This window comes from Bufo gargarizans, chromosome 1 (assembly GCF_014858855.1).
Source record: "Bufo gargarizans isolate SCDJY-AF-19 chromosome 1, ASM1485885v1, whole genome shotgun sequence".
Lineage (NCBI taxonomy): Eukaryota > Metazoa > Chordata > Amphibia > Anura > Bufonidae > Bufo > Bufo gargarizans.
Window position 1 is genome coordinate 218,792,387 of NC_058080.1, and position 19,993 is coordinate 218,812,379.

Here is a 19,993-nt window from a genome sequence, read left to right on the forward strand (position 1 = left end):
GAGGTCCAAATGTCTGTTAAGCAGGACGCTGTTTTAGACTCCCCCGTCCAGGGTCATGTAAGTGTTTACTTGCCTCACTAATTCCCACATAATTCCTTTTTTGCAAGGCAATGCAGTATTTTGGCTCTCCTTCTCTCTTCCCTTCCATCTAGGCTGAGAAAGAGACAGTACACAAGTCCCATGGAGACTCAAAAAATAAATTTAAAAAATGTGCAACCTGCACAAAGAGATTCCCGGATATATATAAAAAATCACTATGTACGGACTGCCTGGCAAAAATCCTAAAAGAAGAACAACCTTCATTTTTATCAGAGTTGATAGCCATAGTAAGGGAAGAGGTCCAAGCGGCGGACCTAAGCCACATTACTCCGCCAGCCCCCTCCTGCTAAACGGTCTAGACTCCAAATAGACTCCGATTCGGGGGAAGAGGGGTTATACTATTCCGAAGAAATGGAGGACGATACTCCCCCCTTCTCTTTCAGACGAACCGAGGAAGTACCTATTCTCCAGCGAGGATCTAGATCCTCTACTAACCGCCATAAGACAGACAATGGCTGTTGAAGAGGAGGAACAGGCTCGCACCATACAGGACAAAATGTTTGGGGGCCTGAAAGCAAAAAAGAAGAAGCTGTTCCCTGTAAATACAAACCTGAAAGAGTTAATTAACCATCTCAGCTCCCCTTTTACACATGCCTATGCTGGGTGAGATAAATATCTCTGTCAAATGACAACTTTGTATAAAAAAAATGGGAAAAGTTGTCTTTTAGAGAGATATTTCTCTCACTCAGCATGGGTATATATAAAAAGACACTCCAAAACACATTTCCCAACTTCTCCTGAGTACGGCGATACCACATGTGTGACACTTTTTTGCAGCCTAGGTGGGCAAAGGGGCCCACATTCCAAAGAGCACCTTTAGGATTTCACAGGGCATTTTTTACACATTTTGATTTCAAACTACTTCTCACGCATTAGGGCCTCTAAAATGCCAGTGCAGTATAAATACCCCACAAGTGACCCCATTTTGGAAAGAAGACACCCCAAGGTATTTTGTGATGGGCATAGTGAGTTCATGGAAGGTTTTATTTTTTGTCACAAGTTAATGGAATATGAGACTTTGTAAGAAAAAAAAAAGTCATCATTTTCCGCTAACTAGTGACAAAAAATAAAAAATTCTAGGAACTCGCCATGCACCTCACGGAATACCTTGGGGTGTCTTCTTTCCAAAATGGGGTCACTTGTGGGGTAGTTATAATGCCCTGGCATTTTAGGGGCCCTAATGTGTGAGAAGTAGTTTGAAATCCAAATGTGTTAAAAATGCCCTGTGAAATCCTAAAGGTGCTCTTTAGAATGTGGGCCCCTTTAGCCACCTAGGCTGCAAAAAATTGTCACACATGTGGTATCGCCGTACTCAGGAGAAGTAGGGCAATGTGTTTTTTGGGTGTATTTTTACATATACCCATGCTGGGTGAGAGAAATATCTCTCTAAAAGTCAACTTTTCCCATTTTTTTAATACAAAGTTGTCATTATAGAGAGATATTTCTCTCACCCAGCATGGGTATATGTAAAAATACACCCCAAAACACATTGCCCTACTTCTCCTGAATATGGCGATACCACATGTGTGACACTTTTTTGCAGCCTAGATGCGCAAAGGGGCACAAATTCCTTTTAGTAGGGTATTTGTAGACATTTGGATCCCAGACTTCTTCTCACGATTTAGGGCCCCTAAAATGCCAGGGCAGTATAAATACCCCACATGTGACCCCCTTTTGGAAAGAAGACACCCCAAGGTATTCAATGAGGGGCATGGCGAGTTTATAGAAGATTTTATTTTGGGCACGTTAGCGGAAATTTTTTTTGTTTTTTTTTCTCACAAAGTCTCCCTTTCCACTAACTTGGGACAAAAAGTTCAATCTTTCATGGACTCAATGTGCCCCTCAGCGAATGGAAATGTCTGAATGGAGCCTTACAGGGGGGTGATCAATGACAGAGGGGTAATCAGGAAGTCTATATGGGGTGATCACCACCCTGTCATTGATCACCCCCCATTAAGGCTCCATTCAGATGTCCGTATGTGTTTTGCAGATCCACGGTGTCCGTGTTTTGTGGATCCACGGATCCGCAGATCCGCAAAACACATACAGACGTCTGAATGGAGCCTTACAGGGGGGTGATCAATGACAGGGGGGTGATCAGGGAGTCTATATGGGGTGATCACCACCCTGTCATTGATTACCCCCCTGTAAGGCTCCATTCAGACGTCCGTATGTTTTGCAGATCCGCGGTGTCAGTGTTTGCGTATCCACGGATCTGCAAAACACATACGGACGTCTGAATGGAGCCTTACAGGGGGGTGATCAACGACAGGGGGGTGATCACCCCATATAGATTCCCTGATCACCCCCCTGTCATTGATCACCCCCCCTGTAAGGCTCCATTCAGACGTCCGTATGTGTTTTGCGGATCCGATCGATGGATCCGCAAAACACATACGGACCTCTGAATGAAGCCTTACAGGGGGGTGATCAGGGAGTCTATTTGGGGTGATCACCCCCCTGTCATTGATCACCCCCCTGTAAGGCTTCATTCAGACGTCCATATGTGTTTTGCGGATCCGATCCATGGATCCGTGGATCCGTAAAACACATACGAACGTCTGAATGGAGCCTTACAGGGGGGTGATTAATGACAGGGGGGTGATTAATGACAGGGGGGTGATCAATGACAGGGGGGTGATCAGGGAGTCTATATGGCTCCATTCAGACGTCCGCCTCTAAGGCTCCATTCAGACGTCCGTATGTGTTTTGAGGATCCGCGGATCCATGGATCGGATCCGCAAAACACATACGGACGTCTGAATGGAGCCTTACAGGGGGGTGATCAATGACAGGGGGGTGATCAGGAAGTCTATATGGGGTGATCAGGGGGTTAATAAGGGGTTAATAAGTGACAGGGGGGGTGTAGTGTATTGGTGTTTGCTACTTTACAGAGCTGCCTGTGTCCTCTGGTGGTTGATCCAAGCAAAAGGGACCACCAGAGGACCAGGTAGCAGGTATATTAGACGCTGTTATCAAAACAGCGTCTAATATACCTTTTAGGGGTTAAAAAAATCACATCTACAGCCTGCCAGCGAACGATCGCCGCTGGCAGGCTGTAGATCAGCTAGTTTACCTGCACTTCCTGTGAACGCGCACGCCTGTGTGCGCGCGTTCACAGGAAATCTCGCTTCTCGCGAGATGACGCCCCGGCGCGTCCAGGAGGAATAACAGGGCCGCCGCACAGACGCAATCCTGCGTGCGGTGGTCCTTTACTGGTTAAAGAAGAATGGGAAGAAGCAGAAAATAAATTATATGTTCCGCAAGATTTTAAAAGCAGACTTCTCTTTTGACCCAGAAGAGATAAAACTGTGGGAAGAAATCCTGAAGGTGGACGTGCAAGAGGCAAAGGTGGTGAAAAGAACCACTATCCCATTTTGAAGATTCATCACAATTAAAAGACCCAATGGATCGGAAAATAGACGGATTATTAAAGAGAGCATGGGAGTCATCTGCAATAACCATCAATACAAATATCGCTGCCACCTCAGTAGCCAGAGGAATGGTCCTGTGGCTGGACCAATTAAAAAACAACCTCAGGATGAAAACTTCCAGGGAAGAAATCTTGGATTCACTCCCATTACTAATGATGGCCGCTTCCTTCATGGCTGACGCCTTGGCTGAATCCATCCGGTTCGCAGAAAGGAATGACACTCTGACAAACACGGCAAGGCGGGCACTCTGGCTGAAGTCATGGATGGGAGATATGGCTTCCAAGAAAAAACTGTGCTTCCAAGATATTGCTTCCAAGAACAAATGGGTGGTGTACCACAAATTCAAGATGCAATCGATAAAATCAACAATCCCACTCATAAGTCCAGGGGCATTCTTATGCACTATAGACCTGAAGGATGCGTACTACCACATCCCAATACATCCTCAGCACCGACAGTATCTAAGATTCGCAGTCAAAAACCAAACAGAAATTCTCCACTACCAGTTTCATTACCTGCCGTTTGGAATATCCTCAGCTCCACGCATATTCACAAAGGTGATCTCAGAGGTTATGGCCTACCTAAGACTGCACCTAATAAAGATAATTCCGTACCTAGACAATTTTCTGCTCATCGCAGAATCAAGATGGAGTCTGGAAGACCAAGTTCAACAGACCTTAGCCTTGTTCAAAGACCTAGGTTGGATTATCAACTACAAAAAATCAGACCTGGATCCAGACACCAAGAAGAAATTCTTGGGGGCGGTTCTAGATACATTAGACCAGCATTCTTTCCTTCCAGAAAAAAAAGGGGGAGGATAATAAAAAATAAAAAAATCCTTCAAAAAGAAGGGAAACCATTCCTTACAGGAGACTATGCAGATCCTATGTCTGATGACTTCTTGCATATCAATCGCGCCTTGGGCTCAGTACCAATTAAGAACCTTACAGGACACAGTGCTCTCATCCTGGGACAGAGACCACCACTCCCTCAACTCAAAAATAGTCCTGCCAAATGAAGTGTTAAACTCCCTGTCCTGGTGGACGAACCTGGAAAACCTAGGGAAAGGGATATATCTGTAAAGAATAAATCAAGGCAACTGGACGTACTGTAGATTTCTTGAAAACGTTTCACTCGTTCTTCCAACAAGCTTTCTCAATTCTGAAAGGGACCCCCTGGAACATGTCACCGGCCATAGTGATCACCACAGATGCGAGCCAGAGGGTTTGGGGAGCCCACCTGGAAGCTCAATTCTTTCAAGAATGGTCCCTTCTAGACAGTCGCCGATCCTCGACCGTCAGATAATTGAAGGCAGTTCTAAAAGCAGTAAAGACAGCATAACATCTACTCTGGGGCAATCATAAAAATTCTGTCCGACAATATGACCACGATCTGCTACTTAAAGCGCCAAGGAGGAACAAGGAATCCTCTTCTCCAAAAGCTGACAGATCAGATATTTACGTGGGCCGAAAATATTTATTTTTCCATCTCGGCCATTCATCTAAAAGGAGCACTCAACTCCATAGCAGACTTCCTAAGTCGACACAAACTCAACCCAGGAGAATGGAGGCTTAACAAAGAGGTGTCACCAATGGGGCAGCCCACAGATAGACCCAAACCTCAGGAAACTGAAGTTGACAGCCGGGATCCTGAGAGGCGGACACTGAGGGTAAAGGGCCTATCAGACAAGGTAATTTCTACAGTACAAAAGAGCCGCAAACCAGTTACCTCAGCCATATACAGGGAGTGCAGAATTATTAGGCAAGTTGTATTTTTGAGGATTCATTTTATTATTGAACAACAACCATGTTCTCAATGAACCCAAAAAACTCATTAATATCAAAGCTGAATATTTTTGGAAGTAGTTTTTAGTTTGTTTTTAGTTTTAGCTATTTTAGGGGGATATCTGTGTGTGCAGGTGACTATTACTGTGCATAATTATTAGGCAACTTAACAAAAAACAAATATATACCCATTTCAATTATTTATTTTTACCAGTGAAACCAATATAACATCTCAACATTCACAAATTTCTGACATTCAAAAACAAAACAAAAACTAATCAGTGACCAATATAGCCACCTTTCTTTGCAAGGACACTCAAAATCCTGCCATCCATGGATTCTGTCAGTGTTTTGATCTGTTCACCATCAACATTGCGTGCAGCAGCAACCACAGCCTCCCAGACACTGTTCAGAGAGGTGTACTGTTTTCCCTCCTTGTAAATCTCACATTTGATGATGGACCACAGGTTCTCAATGGGGTTCAGATCAGGTGAACAATGAGGCCATGTCATTAGATTTTCTTCTTTTATACCCTTTCTTGCCAGCCACGCTGTGGAGTACTTGGACGCGTGTGATGGAGCATTGTCCTGCATGAAAATCATGTTTTTCTTGAAGGATGCAGACTTCTTCCTGTACCACTGCTTGAAGAAGGTGTCTTCCAGAAACTGGCAGTAGGACTGGGAGTTGAACTTGACTCCATCCTCAACCCGAAAAGGCCCCACAAGCTCATCTTTGATGATACCAGCCCAAACCAGTACTCCACCTCCACCTTGCTGGCGTCTGAGTCGGACTGGAGCTCTCTGCCCTTTACCAATCCAGCCACGGGCCCATCCATCTGGCCAATAAAGACTCACTCTCATTTCATCAGTCCATAAAACCTTAGAAAAATCAGTCTTGAGATATTTCTTGGCCCAGCCTTGACGTTTCAGCTTGTGTGTCTTGTTCAGTGGTGATCGTCTTTCAGCTTTTCTTACCTTGGCCATGTCTCTGAGTATTGCACACCTTGTGCTTTTGGGCACTCCAGTGATGTTGCAGCTCTGAAATATGGCCAAACTGGTGGCAAGTGGCATCTTGGCAGCTGCACGCTTGACTTTTCTCAGTTCATGGGCAGTTATTTTGCGCCTTGGTTTTTCCACACGGTTCTTGCGACCCTGACTATTTTGAATGAAACGCTTGATTGTTCGATGATCACGCTTCAGAAGCTTTGCAATTTTAAGAGTGCTGCATCCCTCTGCAAGATATCTCACTATTTTTGACTTTTCTGAGCCTGTCAAGTCCTTCTTTTGACCCATTTTGCCAAAGGAAAGGAAGTTGCCTAATAATTATGCACACCTGATATAGGGCGTTGATGTCATTAGACCACACCCCTTCTCATTACAGAGATGCACATCACCTAATATGCTTAATTGGTAGTAGGCTTTCGAGCCTATACAGCTTGGAGTAAGACAACATGCATAAAGAGGATGATGTGGTCAAAATACTCATTTGCCTAATAATTCTGCACGTAGTGTATAACAAAATATGGAAGAGATTCTCGTCTTAGTTGTCCCTTTCTCATCCAGAGGTGGCATCTCCCTCAATAGGCTGTATCCTTCCTTCAGAAGGGATTCGACTCAGGACTGAAACCGAGTACCCTGAGAGTCCAGATCTCGTTGTTAAGCTGTTTTCTGGACACTCCTCTAGCAGATCACAGGTGGATAAAAAGATTTATAAAAGCTGTGTCTAGGATGAGACCCATTATCAGGCAAACAATGCCATCCTGGGATTTAAACATAGTTTTAAATGGTCTATACAGTCCTCCGTTCGAACCAATCGATCAAATTTCGGATAAAATGCTATCCCTGAAGACGGTATTCCTGGTAGCCATAATGACGGCCCGCAGAGTAGGGGAAATTCAATCCCTTTCAATCAGAGAGCCATATTTAAAAATTCTGGATGATCAAATAGTTCTAAAAACGGATCCGTCCTGTTTCTCCCTTCCATAGAGATCAGGAAATAATGCTGCCTTCATTTTGTACCTCCCCTCAAAACATACAGGAGGAACGATTCCATTGTCTGGACGTAAGAAGATCAATCTTGGTGTATCTTCAAAGGACATGCACATGGAGAAGATCACCTAATCTTTTTGTCTCGTTTGGAGGAAGGAACAAAGGCATTAAAGCGTTGAAACAAACTCTGGCCCGATGGATCAAAGAAACCATCAGAGAGACTTGCAGTCGACAGAAATTAGACTGCCCATTATCTATAAAAGCCCACTCAACGAGGGCCATGACAGCCTCATGGGCAGAGAAAGCTGAGGCATCAATCGATCAAATTTGCAGGGCCGTAACATGGTCCAGCTTCTCGACCTTTGTAAAACATTATAGATTAGATTATCTCACCAACCAAGACGTGGCATTCGGACGGAAGGTCCTCCAGGCGGTGGTCCCCCCCTAAGTTATATGTAAGCTGGTAGTTCTCCAGTGGGTCCTGGAAACTAAAATTTAGTCTTACCGGTAAATGGTTTCCCAGGAGTCCGACATGACAGCACCCGGTAAACCCCCCCCCCCCCCCCCCCCATTTCCTTCTTGTTGGATCTATATATGGTACCAATGTGATGTTAAACATTGAGCTTCCTAATAAATGTGTTGGATCTTATCTGGTGTAGTAAGTTGAAAAAACACTGGAGAGGGGGGTGGGGAGGGTTCTTTTAACCTCTCTCGCTTCCTGTCCCTACAGAGGCCAATGAGGATATCCTCCAGTGGGTTCTGTCATATTTACCAATAAGACTACATTTTAGTATTGTACTCGCCATCACCCCACCTCAGGCAGAGAGTTCCATATTCTCACTGCTCTTACAGTAAAGAATCCTCTTCTATGTTTGTGTACGAGCCTTCTTTCCTCCAGACGCAGAGGATGTCCCCTCATCACAGTCCTGGTGATAAATAGATGATGGGAGAGATCTCTGTACTGACCCCTGATATATTTATACATATTAATTAGATCTCCCCTCAGTCGTCTTTTTTCTAAAGTGAATAACCCTAATTTTGATCATCTTTCAGGGTAGTGTAGTCCTCCATTCCAGTTATTACTTTAGTAATTCAGCGTAATTGTTTGGCCGCTGGTGACAGCGACATTACCAGCGCTACATCTCCTGTATAATGTTTGCGCATCCTAAATATCAGTGGCACTAATTCTGTGTAATTTTTTATTAGCCTCTTCCTTGTAATTTTTGCCAGCACTTGCACTTTATATACAAGTAAATATACAGAAAAGAAAGTTTCCTAACAATTTTTCCTCTAAAATTGATTTTATCTTCGCTTTTGTGTGTATTATTGTCAGTCTGTAAAATTGGCGCACTACTCAGACAACTCGTTCCCAGCAGCGACCTAGGAGTCTAAGATGCATCCAGACATCCTCCCCATGCTGTTCCTGAACAATGTCAGTGGTGTTTCCATCAATTTCTGACCTTTTCATGTGAACCAGACACCCTCCCCTCTTCAGATCAGGGGGTGCCTGGTATAATGCTCAGGTTCTCCCATTGACTTCCATCGTGCTCGGTAGAGCACCCAAGCATCCCGAGGTGTTCTCCTCAAGCACCCAAGCACTTTTGGTGCTTGATTAACACTAGTATAGTGTTTTCCAATTTACTTTCTGTATCATAAACATTAAAATAATCCTGCACCACTGAAACAGCGATATTGTATAACAGCATAAAAAGGAACATCTTTCCAGTTGCACTGGTAGGGAATAAATAAGATAGATGCTTTAATCCTGTTAGTCCTACAAGAAGCCGACTTTGACTGGCTGAGCTTTTTAGTTCCACAGGGAGTAGAATTTTTCAACAATCCCCTTAACACTACCCGCTGCTAGAGATAAAAGCACAATGTAGGATGCAATAAGCTTTTAAAAAACAGTTGTTTTACTGCACTTACATTTAAAATATATCCCAGCTCATCAAAACGTTAAAACACTGTGTGGCATGATAAGTCCTCTCCTGACCCAGGGTTTCACAGCTTCTTCCAGGTCATACCTAAAATGACCTCTCTTCATCTATGTACTGTACACCCGCCAGGATCCTCTTCCTACCATTTCTTTACATAAAATATATTTTTTTTTATAGCAGAAATAAAAGTATTCCTTATTCCTCCATCCCTCACAATATCATGATACCTTAAAGGGATAGTCCCAGTTCAGAGCTGAACCCAGACATATCCCCTTCTTCACCCAGGCAGCCCCTCTGACATTTCATTCTCCGATGTTCTCCCTTGCCCTGTGCTGTATCTCAAAGGACAAGGGATTTTTCGTTTACAAACGTTGGGCTCATTCACACGACCGTATGAATGGGTCCGCGTCCATTCCGCAGTTTTGTGGAACGGCTGCTGTGGCAGGAGCAGCACTATGAAGTGCCTTTTGCACTGTGGCATTAGAAGAATTTTGATATCTCTGACTTTTAGTCTAACCAGACTGTCTGTTACTCTGTAATTCCTCTAGCGCCATTCTATGGAAACAGTAGGTTTAAAGAGCACACCAAATACTTGAAATAACTTCTTTATTAACGTCAGCTTTTCTTCATATATAACACTGCAGCAGATAGTCCATGTACATAACATGTGATGAATAAAGCATCATAAAATGGCAGTATGCATTAGATGGTGGTTCAACTGTTTAATCTTGTCATTCAACATAAAATGGTGGATATATTTCTCTCTTGAGTATCTGTACTCTGACTTTAAGTTATTTAAACACTTTTTGATCTCTCTGAGAGGTATATCTAACTAATAGTTCACTTGGTTGCAATTTGAAGTATGCAGTTAGCAGTAACTATTTGCAGATTGGTTGAGTATGATCTGGTATGGTTGTATGCAATTTGGATTGCAATATGGAATTTGAATGGTTGCAATTGTTTGTATGGAATTTACAGTTTGCAATTGGTGGAACTGTAAGTAAACACACATCTAACTGGTTCAGTATACAGTTCTAATCACTATATTAACAGTAGGAACATTATACAACAGTTTAAAATACCTATTTTGGCCTCTCTTCTTCCATAAAACACAGCTCTCAGTGGAGTGAATGTCTGTTCAGTTTCTCTCTCTGCTGAATAATGATTTCTAGCAGCTCCTGCTAGGGAAAATTCCCACACATTCCCGCTGTGTGTGAGGCTGGCTGTTATTGGTCAAGACTCCTGCCCAGCAACAACAGTTTAACTCTATGCTTTTTGTTGTTTCTGCTGTGTCATTGAGCTTACCTTTCATTATATAATGAATCTTCAAGGCATATTATCTTTTCTGCTTCTGTGAACTCACAGCTAGGACAATTACCCGTCAAAGGGTGTAATAATTGAGGTAATATAATTATCACAATTCACAGATTATCCCTTTTAAAACATAACCTTTATTAGGATCTATATCATATAAAACATCCCAAAATAACAACTAAACAATATTATCACAGTCAAATGTGAAATTGGTTCATCGTCTTGTCGGCAAGGGTAAGGATAATGTAGATCTCGGGCACTGCCCCTATATCTGACCCTAAGACTATAGACCATGCCTACAACAACGGAATAGCCGCCCCCATAGGGGCAATCCCATTTTAGGAACCTCCTAAGTTCCCTAGGACAGCTCTGATTCGGAATAGAGCCTATTATGGAGATGACCTATAACTTAATAATTGACCAAACTACCATAAGTACATAAAAATAATAAACAATAATGTGCAATTGTGAAAAACCAAAGTGTGAAAACACAAATAATGTATACAAAAAATACACGTAACTCAAGCTATATGGCACAACCACATAATCTGAGTTGTCCATACATCTATGGTTGTGATGGTTGTTGGTAAAACGATATAAATATATATTCAGATACAAAATCTCTTAGTCTCTGGTCCCAAGTCTCAACGTGTTTCACCCTGCTCAGTCTAGGGCTCCTCAAGGGACAATAAAGCAGTACACTGCAATCAGTCACCAACACAATTTCATCACAGGCCTAGTACGTGGTTAATTATGCACCAGATGTCGTAACATTGGATACATACTGAATACATATCTAGGTCCAACTAATTGACCATATAAGTTAAATGCGTGCTGAATACACATCTAAGTCAAACGGTTTGTATGAGCTAGTTAATTGCTGATTACATATTCTGTAGGCTGATTACATGCTGATTACATATCAAGGTCAAGCTGATGCAAGTTTAATCAAAACCTACACCAAATGTCTTCACACGAACCTGATTAAATACTAATGATCAGTATAAGTTACAAAGATAAAGCTGACTTCAACTCTACTCCCTAAGATAAAAAAGGTATGATTCCCACTCCAACGTGATCCAATATGTGACTGGTTGAGACCCAACATACTCTCTGAGCTGATTATATGCTGATTTATAAATATCAAGCTGGTCACATATGTACCTTACTTCCTCAAATGAAAGAGTCAGGGCCAGGTCATCCGATAGAAACATAAAGCTAATTCAAAATATTATCAATGGATAATGCACAGAACTTAAGTGTCATGGGGTGTTTCCCGACAGTACAAAACGTCCCATAACTATAACACAATAATGGCACATATGGCGTTAAAGTATAAATGCATGTTATAGTTAAATGCAGTTCCCCGTGCAGATGTCATACTGAAAAAAAAAGAGCGATCCACAATGTGAATATACAGTATGATAGTTGAATATGCCCACACTGTGATCGATATATATGTGAGAATCCGCTTTTTATATAACGCCATTAAGCGAATGGATGATGCTAGTCTCGGCCATCACAGCCGGTTACTTGCATGCCGCCAGGGATGAATACTTGTTGTTATGGTGGGAGACCTTAAAGCAGATGTCCATCATGGTGTTGTGAGAATGCCAGAGTAGCGGTAGTATCAGCGTGCATGTTAGAGTGGATGGCGGGTCTGATTATTAGTAGCTTTAATGCTACCCTAGCTGTTTTATAGGCTAAAGCAGCGCTAAAGGCCCCCCCACTAGTGCCGGTAATGTCACTGGGAACACTGGTAGTCAGAAGCCTCCACCTAGCAGATACCAAGTTTTAGCGCAGGGCAAGGGAAAGCATCGGAGCATGACATTTTTTTATTTGCTAACACAATGGGGAGGATTTATGTGCATGTATGGCAGTCCCGAAAATGTGTATCAATATAGCTCAACAGTGGGGAAAAATAGTGATCTGTACTCCATATCTGCAGTACTACTCATGTATTACTATAGATTCCGACTAGCAGTGTTGCTGTTGACGTCCTTGGCACTAATAGTCAGGCCTCAACGCTACCCTAGCTGTTTTACACCACTCAGAGCTCTCTCTCTGGGCACCCGCACCCTGGAAAAAGTATATGGTGAACCAATTAGACTTAGACTTTTCCTGCCATTCATCAACGCAGGGTGCACTATGAACAGCACAGGCAGCGCATTGAATGTAGGCAGGCTGTTATAGCTAAATAATAAAGTACATGGAAGATATACTATATTGGACTGTAGTATTCAGATTTAATTGCCTTGTTGGCACTTTGAGATAAATAATTGGGTTTTGGGTTGCAGTTTGGGCACTCTGTCTTTAATAGGTTCACCATCACTGCTATAACAAATAGTCTAAAATGGGGGGTCATCTTGCTGAGGTAGCACTTAGGTGATATCCTACTGTAAGTTGGGCATTATAGGACATTATACTAAATTGGAGGAACTAAGTGGCATCATACTGTATAGTGGCACTAAAGGGGTATCATTACTTTCCAGCAGGCACCAAATGGCATCATTACTCTCTAATGGACACTAATGGACATAATTACTGTCTGAAGAACACTAAGGGGCATTATTACTGTCAAGCATCACTATTTTGAGGTGGCACTAAGAGGATATTCTTACTATGTTGGAGCACAAAGGGGGAATCCTTATGGTGTTGGTAGACATCAATCAGTATGTGTGGCTCCACCCGAAGAAGTCATATACTGTAATTGACCAAATGGCAACACGTGAGGCACGGTGGGCCAATGGGGGTGGTAGTTGATTTAATCACAGTTACCAGAGCCTCCCTGGGCTGAAGTAGCGTTACATTACCCTACTTCGTGAGATTTCCCTACCTCCTGACTTCCCGTCGCACTGCTAATGACTTGAGGAGGCGTTCCTGAGTTTTGACGATCTGCGCATGCGCAAACCGACAGTTTATGGAAAATCTCAGCGGTGTTCAGCTTCACACCGGGACACTGCGCATGCGCCGGACGGAGTTAGCCGCGCTTGCGCACTGGGCTGTAATATTTCCCTACTGAGGCTCTCCTGCGCATGCGCAGTGTCCCGGTGAAAAGCTGAACTCCGCTGAGATTTTCCATAAACTGTCGGTTTGCGCATGCGCAGATCGTCAAAACTCAGGAACACGTCCTCACGTCATTAGCAGTGCAACAGGAAGTCAGGAGGTAGGGAAATCTCAATAGGTAGGGTAGTATAACGTTACACCGGCATGCAGTGATGGGAAGGACAGCACCAGCTCCTTCGGGGCACTCTCCATTTGTCCACTTATTAAGGTGCCTTGGCGGCAGGGTCCCTGGTGCTCGTGACACCAGCACCGTTAGGTGCAAAAGAAAAGTAATAAACTGAGTCCAGACCTGGTGTGATGTTCAATAGCAGCTTTACTTTGAATGAACCTTTCTCTGAATGCTTTACAGACTTTATCTTGGTTCCAGCATGCATTAGCATTAACTCTGGCAGGCAAACAAACTAAACTCTGCTACATCTATTGGTCTGTGTCTCTGCTGTGCTGACAGGCTCAAATGGAATCTTTGCTTTCTGCTTTAAGCTGTAACTTCTCTCTCTGTAGTCTGACTCTAGATTAATCCAGGGAACATTTACTCCTGGCTAGTGAAATTTCAGGCTTTGGCCTCTGTGTCCAGCAGAGCTGACGGTGCTCTAACTGGCTTAGGCAGGACATATCCAGCAGGGACGTGGACCTGCTTCCTCCCTTGACAGGGGGGTCTCTCAACTCACTGTAACTAACTAGTCTCCTCCTCTCCTTAGAGAAAGTTTAGAATGGAAAGAAGGGCTCCATTCTCTGCAAAAGTAGCACTGCCAGGTTTGCTGTCACCTCTGGTGAACCAGGTACATTACATCTGAACATAACAGTTACAAGAATTAGATATGCACATTGTGACAAACCTGCAATAAATACAGAAGTTGACATTATATTAAACCAGGGATGGCCAACCTGTGGCTCTCCAGTTGTTGCAAAACTACAACTCCCAGCATGCCCAGACAGCCTACATCAGGGCATGGTGGGAATTGTAGTTTTACAACAGCTGGAGAGCCGCAGGTTGGCCAGCCCTTATTCAGACCATAGGAGACAGTAGCGGGGTGTGGCATGGTAATGTCATTCTGGGTCATTACATACACCCTTACTTAGGAACCAAACAGTCCTCGGCTTGTGCTTAGGGCATATATATATATATATATATATATATATATATATATATATTCATATATATATATATATATATATATATATATATTTATACACAGTACAGACCACACCTTCTCATTCAAAGAGTTTTCTTTATTTTCATGACTATGAAAATTGTAGATTCACACTGAAGGCATCAAAACTATGAACTAACACATGTGGAATTAAATACATAACAAAAAAGTGTGAAACAACTGAAAATATGTCATATTCTAGGTTCTTCAAAGTAGCAACCTTTTGCTTTGATTACTGCTTTGCACACTCTTGGCATTCTCTTGATGAGCTTCAAGAGGTAGTCATCTGAAATGATTTTCACTTCACAGGTGTGCCCTGTCAGGTTAAATAAGTGGGATTTCTTGCCTTATAAATGGGGTTGGGACCATCAGTTGTGTTGTGGAGAAGTCAGGTGGATACACAGCTGATAGTCCTACTGAATAGACTGTTAGAATTTGTATTATGGCAAGAAAAAAGCAGCTAAGTAAAGAAAAACGAGTGGCCATCATTACTTTAAGAAATGAAGGTCAGTCAGTCTGAAAAATTGGGAAAACTTTGAAAGTGTCCCCAAGTGCAGTCACAAAATCCATCAAGCGCTACAAAGAAACTGGCTCACATGCGGACCGCCCCAGGAAAGGAAGACCAAGAGTCACCTCTTCTGCGGAGGATAAGTTCATCCGAGTCACCAGCCTCAGAAATGGCAGGTTAACAGCAGCTCAGATTAGAGACCAGGTCAATGCCACACAGAGTTCTAGCAGCAGACACATCTCTAGAACAACTGTTAAGAGGAGACTGTGTGAATCAGGCCTTCATGGTAGAATATCTGCTAGGAAACCACTGCTAAGGACAGGCAACAAGCAGAAGAGACTTGTTTGGGCTAAAGAACACAAGGAATGGACATTAGACCAGTGGAAATCTGTGCTTTGGTCTGATGAGTCCAAATTTGAGATCTTTGGTTCCAACCACCATGTCTTTGTGCGATGCAGAAAAGGTGAACGGATGGACTCTACATGCCTGGTTCCCACCGTGAAGCATGGAGGAGGTGTGATGGTGTGGGGGTGCTTTGCTGGTGACACTGTGGGGATTTAATTTAAATTGAAGGCATACTGAACCAGCATGGCTACCACAGCATCTTGCAACGGCATTCTGTTTGCGTTTAGTTGGACCATCATTTATTTTTCAACAGGACAATGACCCCAAACACACCTCCAGGCTGTGTAAGGGCTATTTGACTATGAAGGAGAGTGATGGGGTGCTGCGCCAGATGACCTGAGCTGGACCACAGAGTGAAGGCAAAAGGGCCAACAAGTGCCAAGCATCTCTGGGAACTCCTTCAAGACTGTTGGAAGACCATTTCAGGTGACTACCTCTTGAAGCTCATCAAGAGAATGCCAAGAGTGTGCAAAGCAGTAATCAAAGCAAAAGGTTGCTACTTTGAAGAACCTAGAATATGACATATTTTCAGTTGTTTCACACTTTTTTGTTATGTATATAATTCCACATGTGTTAGTTCATAGTTTTGATGCCTTCAGTGTGAATCTACAATTTTCATAGTCATGAAAATAAAGAAAACTCTTTGAATGAGAAGGTGTGTCTAAACTTTTGGTCTTTACTGTATATATATAGGAAACTGGACAGCACTCCAGATAAAAAATAGTGGTTTATTCACCCATGTGGTGTAGGCAACGTTTCAGCTCATACAAAGAGCCTTTCTGCTTGAGAAAGGCTCTTTGTATGAGCTGAAATGTTGCCTACACCACATGGGTGAATAAACCACTATTTTTTTTATCTGGAGTACTGTCCGTTTTCCTGTTTATGATATTGGGCAACAAGCAGCTATACCCTTGGACCTAGCACCCGTCATCTTCATTTGTCCGGTGCCGCCATCGTGTTTCATTGTGTGTGTGTATATATATATATATATATATATATATATATATATATATACTCTAAGGGTACCAAGTAAAAATTAAAGTGCTGCATAGGAACAGACATATAAATACTGAAACAAAGACGGCTACCTATAGGTTCCTACCTGTGTGAGTAGGGTGTCTAACCACGGTTTTCCATCTCGCAGTGAAACAAGCAAATACTTTGATCAAAACAAAAATGTATATAACGGCTCTCACCTGCCCCCTTTTTTTTTTTTTTTGCCGTGAGCACGGAAATAAACTCACTTGGATGTGGAAAATTGGTAGTCCAAATGAAAAATGAATATCCAGCTCACTCTCGCAGAGATTCACAGGTACTTTATTAGTGCGGCTAAAATTACATCCAGTACAAAAACGTTCTCAGTCTACGCGTTTTGGGCTACCCAGTATGTAGGCCCTTACTCATGACATGCTGCAGAACAACTGGGTGCAGTAGATATAGTGGGTCAACACCTGAAACCCTGATTGGGTAATCACATGACCCAGAATAGATACCGCCACTCACATGCATCAAAAAAATCCAGAAAGACTCCCTGTTAAGGAGTTTCCTCCTATGTCTCCTCCTCTGATCGGTGCTTTAACCCTCTCAATTCCCTGAACAGACATGTCGGATGTATCTCCATCATGAAAAACCGTAAAGTGCGAACTGACCGCTGACCCAATGCGGCTTCCATGGTGCGGTACATCCGAGATGTGTCTACGTATCCTCACCTTGAGGGCATTGTTAGTACAACCAATGTATTGTAAATTACAAATCCCACATGTGATAAGGTAAACTGCATATGTTGTGTTACAGTTAAGATATGATTTCATTTTAAATTCCTTATCATTAACAGTAGATTTAAAATATTTGGCTATTACTGTGTGGTCACAACATTTGCACTTTCCATGTCCACATTTATAGCTACCCGTTGTTGTCATGGATTGCAGGATAAAACTTACCAGGAAAGATTAAAGGACCTTAACATGTATAGCTTGGAAGAAAGATGAGACAGAGGGGATATGATAGAAACTTTTAAATGCATAAAGGGAATCAACAAGGTAAAAGAGGAGAGAATATTTAAAAGAGGAAAAACTGCTACAAGAGGACATAGTTGTAAATTAGAGGGGCAAAGGTTAAAAAGTAATATCAGGAAGTATTACTTTAATGAGAGAGTAGTGGATGCATGGAATAGCCTTCCTGCAGAAGTGGTAGCTGCAAATACAGTGGAGGAGTTTAAGCATGCATGGGATAGGCATAAGGCCATCCTTCATATAAGATAGGGCCAGGGGCTATCCATAGTATTTAGTATATTGGGCAGACTAGATGGGCCAAATGGTTCTTATCTCCCTACACATTCTATGTTTCTATGTTTCTATGTCAACCAAATTGGCTGTGATGTTTTTTTTCTCTTGATAAAGACTCGGGCTAACATGTGTGGCCACCGTGGGGGCTCTACGGGCAGGACACCTAACGCCGCCCATTGCTATTTTAGCCTATTGCTTGTCATATGCTTGTGGCGAAACCAACCTCGCCACTGGGTGGTGGAGAAGCCTGGTTGCCAGCCTCTTGCCCCAGGATTATGGGCCCTCTCATCAGCCCATGCTAAACTTAAACCCCATGGCGATTTGACTGTGTTTGTGGCATCTGAGTGCTGTTTGGATATATTGAGCGCTCAGATCCAAGACATCTGGGGATATGTTAAATGTCTATTTACTGTAATGGTTGGGACATTGTATATTTTAGTAGTGATGTCTGTCCTATTGTCTCCACGTGTGTATTGGCGATTTCCCTTTGTCCTAAGAGATAATTGAATTACTCCTCGGTTGTCTCCAGGACAGAAGACATTGTGTATTCTCCTGCCTGTGATAATTACATCAACCCATTGTGTAAGGTAATTGTATCACAGGTAGAGGGGAGGATTTTGTGTGGGAGTGTTTTACTGTATTGTACGTGTTTATTGGTTGTTTTTACAAAACCCTGTGGGTGGTACTAGTGTGTAACAATGTTAAATAAGAACAATAAACACACAGCTCTGGCTGTCCACTGCTTTACCCTCAACACAGAGCTTGGTCTCGTTCTTGGGGGGGATTCACTGTATGCTGTTAGAGGCATATTGCTAGAAGTGTAAGCCGCTTGGGTGCGTTTCCCATTCTTCTGCTAGCAACTATTTGTGAGGTTCCGTTCTGGAGTTTGGAGCATTCCCTTGTTTTCCGTAACAATTGGTCGCAAGCAGCTGGATCGTTCCCACAGCCAGAAGGACAGCTACAGGAGAAACCATTTCATGGATTTTTCAATTTGAGGGCAACACATGTCCTAGTACAGCGACCCTGACAGCACCAGAATGGAACCAGCAGTGGAGTACGATGAGGAAGACCTGGATGGCCGGGATGCATTAAGGAAAGGCATCTGGTTCCAGGCCCTGAATAATGTACAATACCAGCGAGGCGAGAGTCTCCCCAGTGAAGAGCAGTGATTGCAGAAGCAAGTGCCCCTGCGGATGCCCTTCCTGGGAGAGCAGCCCCTGGAGGAATGGGTGAAGAAACTAGAGCACTGGGTATGGCAGGAGCTATGGCTGGAGGATGCCTACCAGGCGCTCTGGTGGTATATGGCACAGTATATACCCTGGACATCTGAGCATGACAAGCCAGAGGGAGAGGAGTTTGATGGTCCTGGCTTGTTATGGGAGTCCTTTGCAGAGCCTGACTTCGGGAGCCCTGCATAGTCCAGACTTCAGGACATTTTCTATGAGAGGGAGGCTAGGCAGGATTGGGATGACCCCCATGAGGTTGAGAAAGACCTGGCTCACCTAGCAACCCTGGAGTGGGAACTGGGGCAGGACTACCGAGATCTCTTCCACGCCATTGGGAAGGCTCAGCAGGACAGCAAGATGACAGACCCGGATCCAGACCCATTCAGCTGGGCAGATATTGTGGAGATTTATTGGGAAGTACCCCAGGTGGCCGGTGGAGGTGGGACTGAGGTCTCTCCACCACTCCTGCAGGGAATTGGAAACCCAGTCTCCATTCCCCAGCGGCTGGCTGAGTTACAGGGGACAGAGACAATCGGTCCTGTTCCCCAGAGGCAGAGTGTCCTACGGGGAATAGAGAGCCCAGTCTCCTTTCCCCAGCAACAGGACACTGTATTGGGAGCAGAGACAGTTGGTCTCTCTCCCCAGAGGCTGGAAGTATGTATGGGAGAGGAGCTTGCTACCCCCTCTCCCCAGCGGCAATGTAATGTATTGGGAATTGGGAGCCCAGTCTCCATTCCCCAGTGGCAGGCTGAGATACAGGGGGCAGAGACAGTCGGTCCTGTCCCCCAGCGGCAAT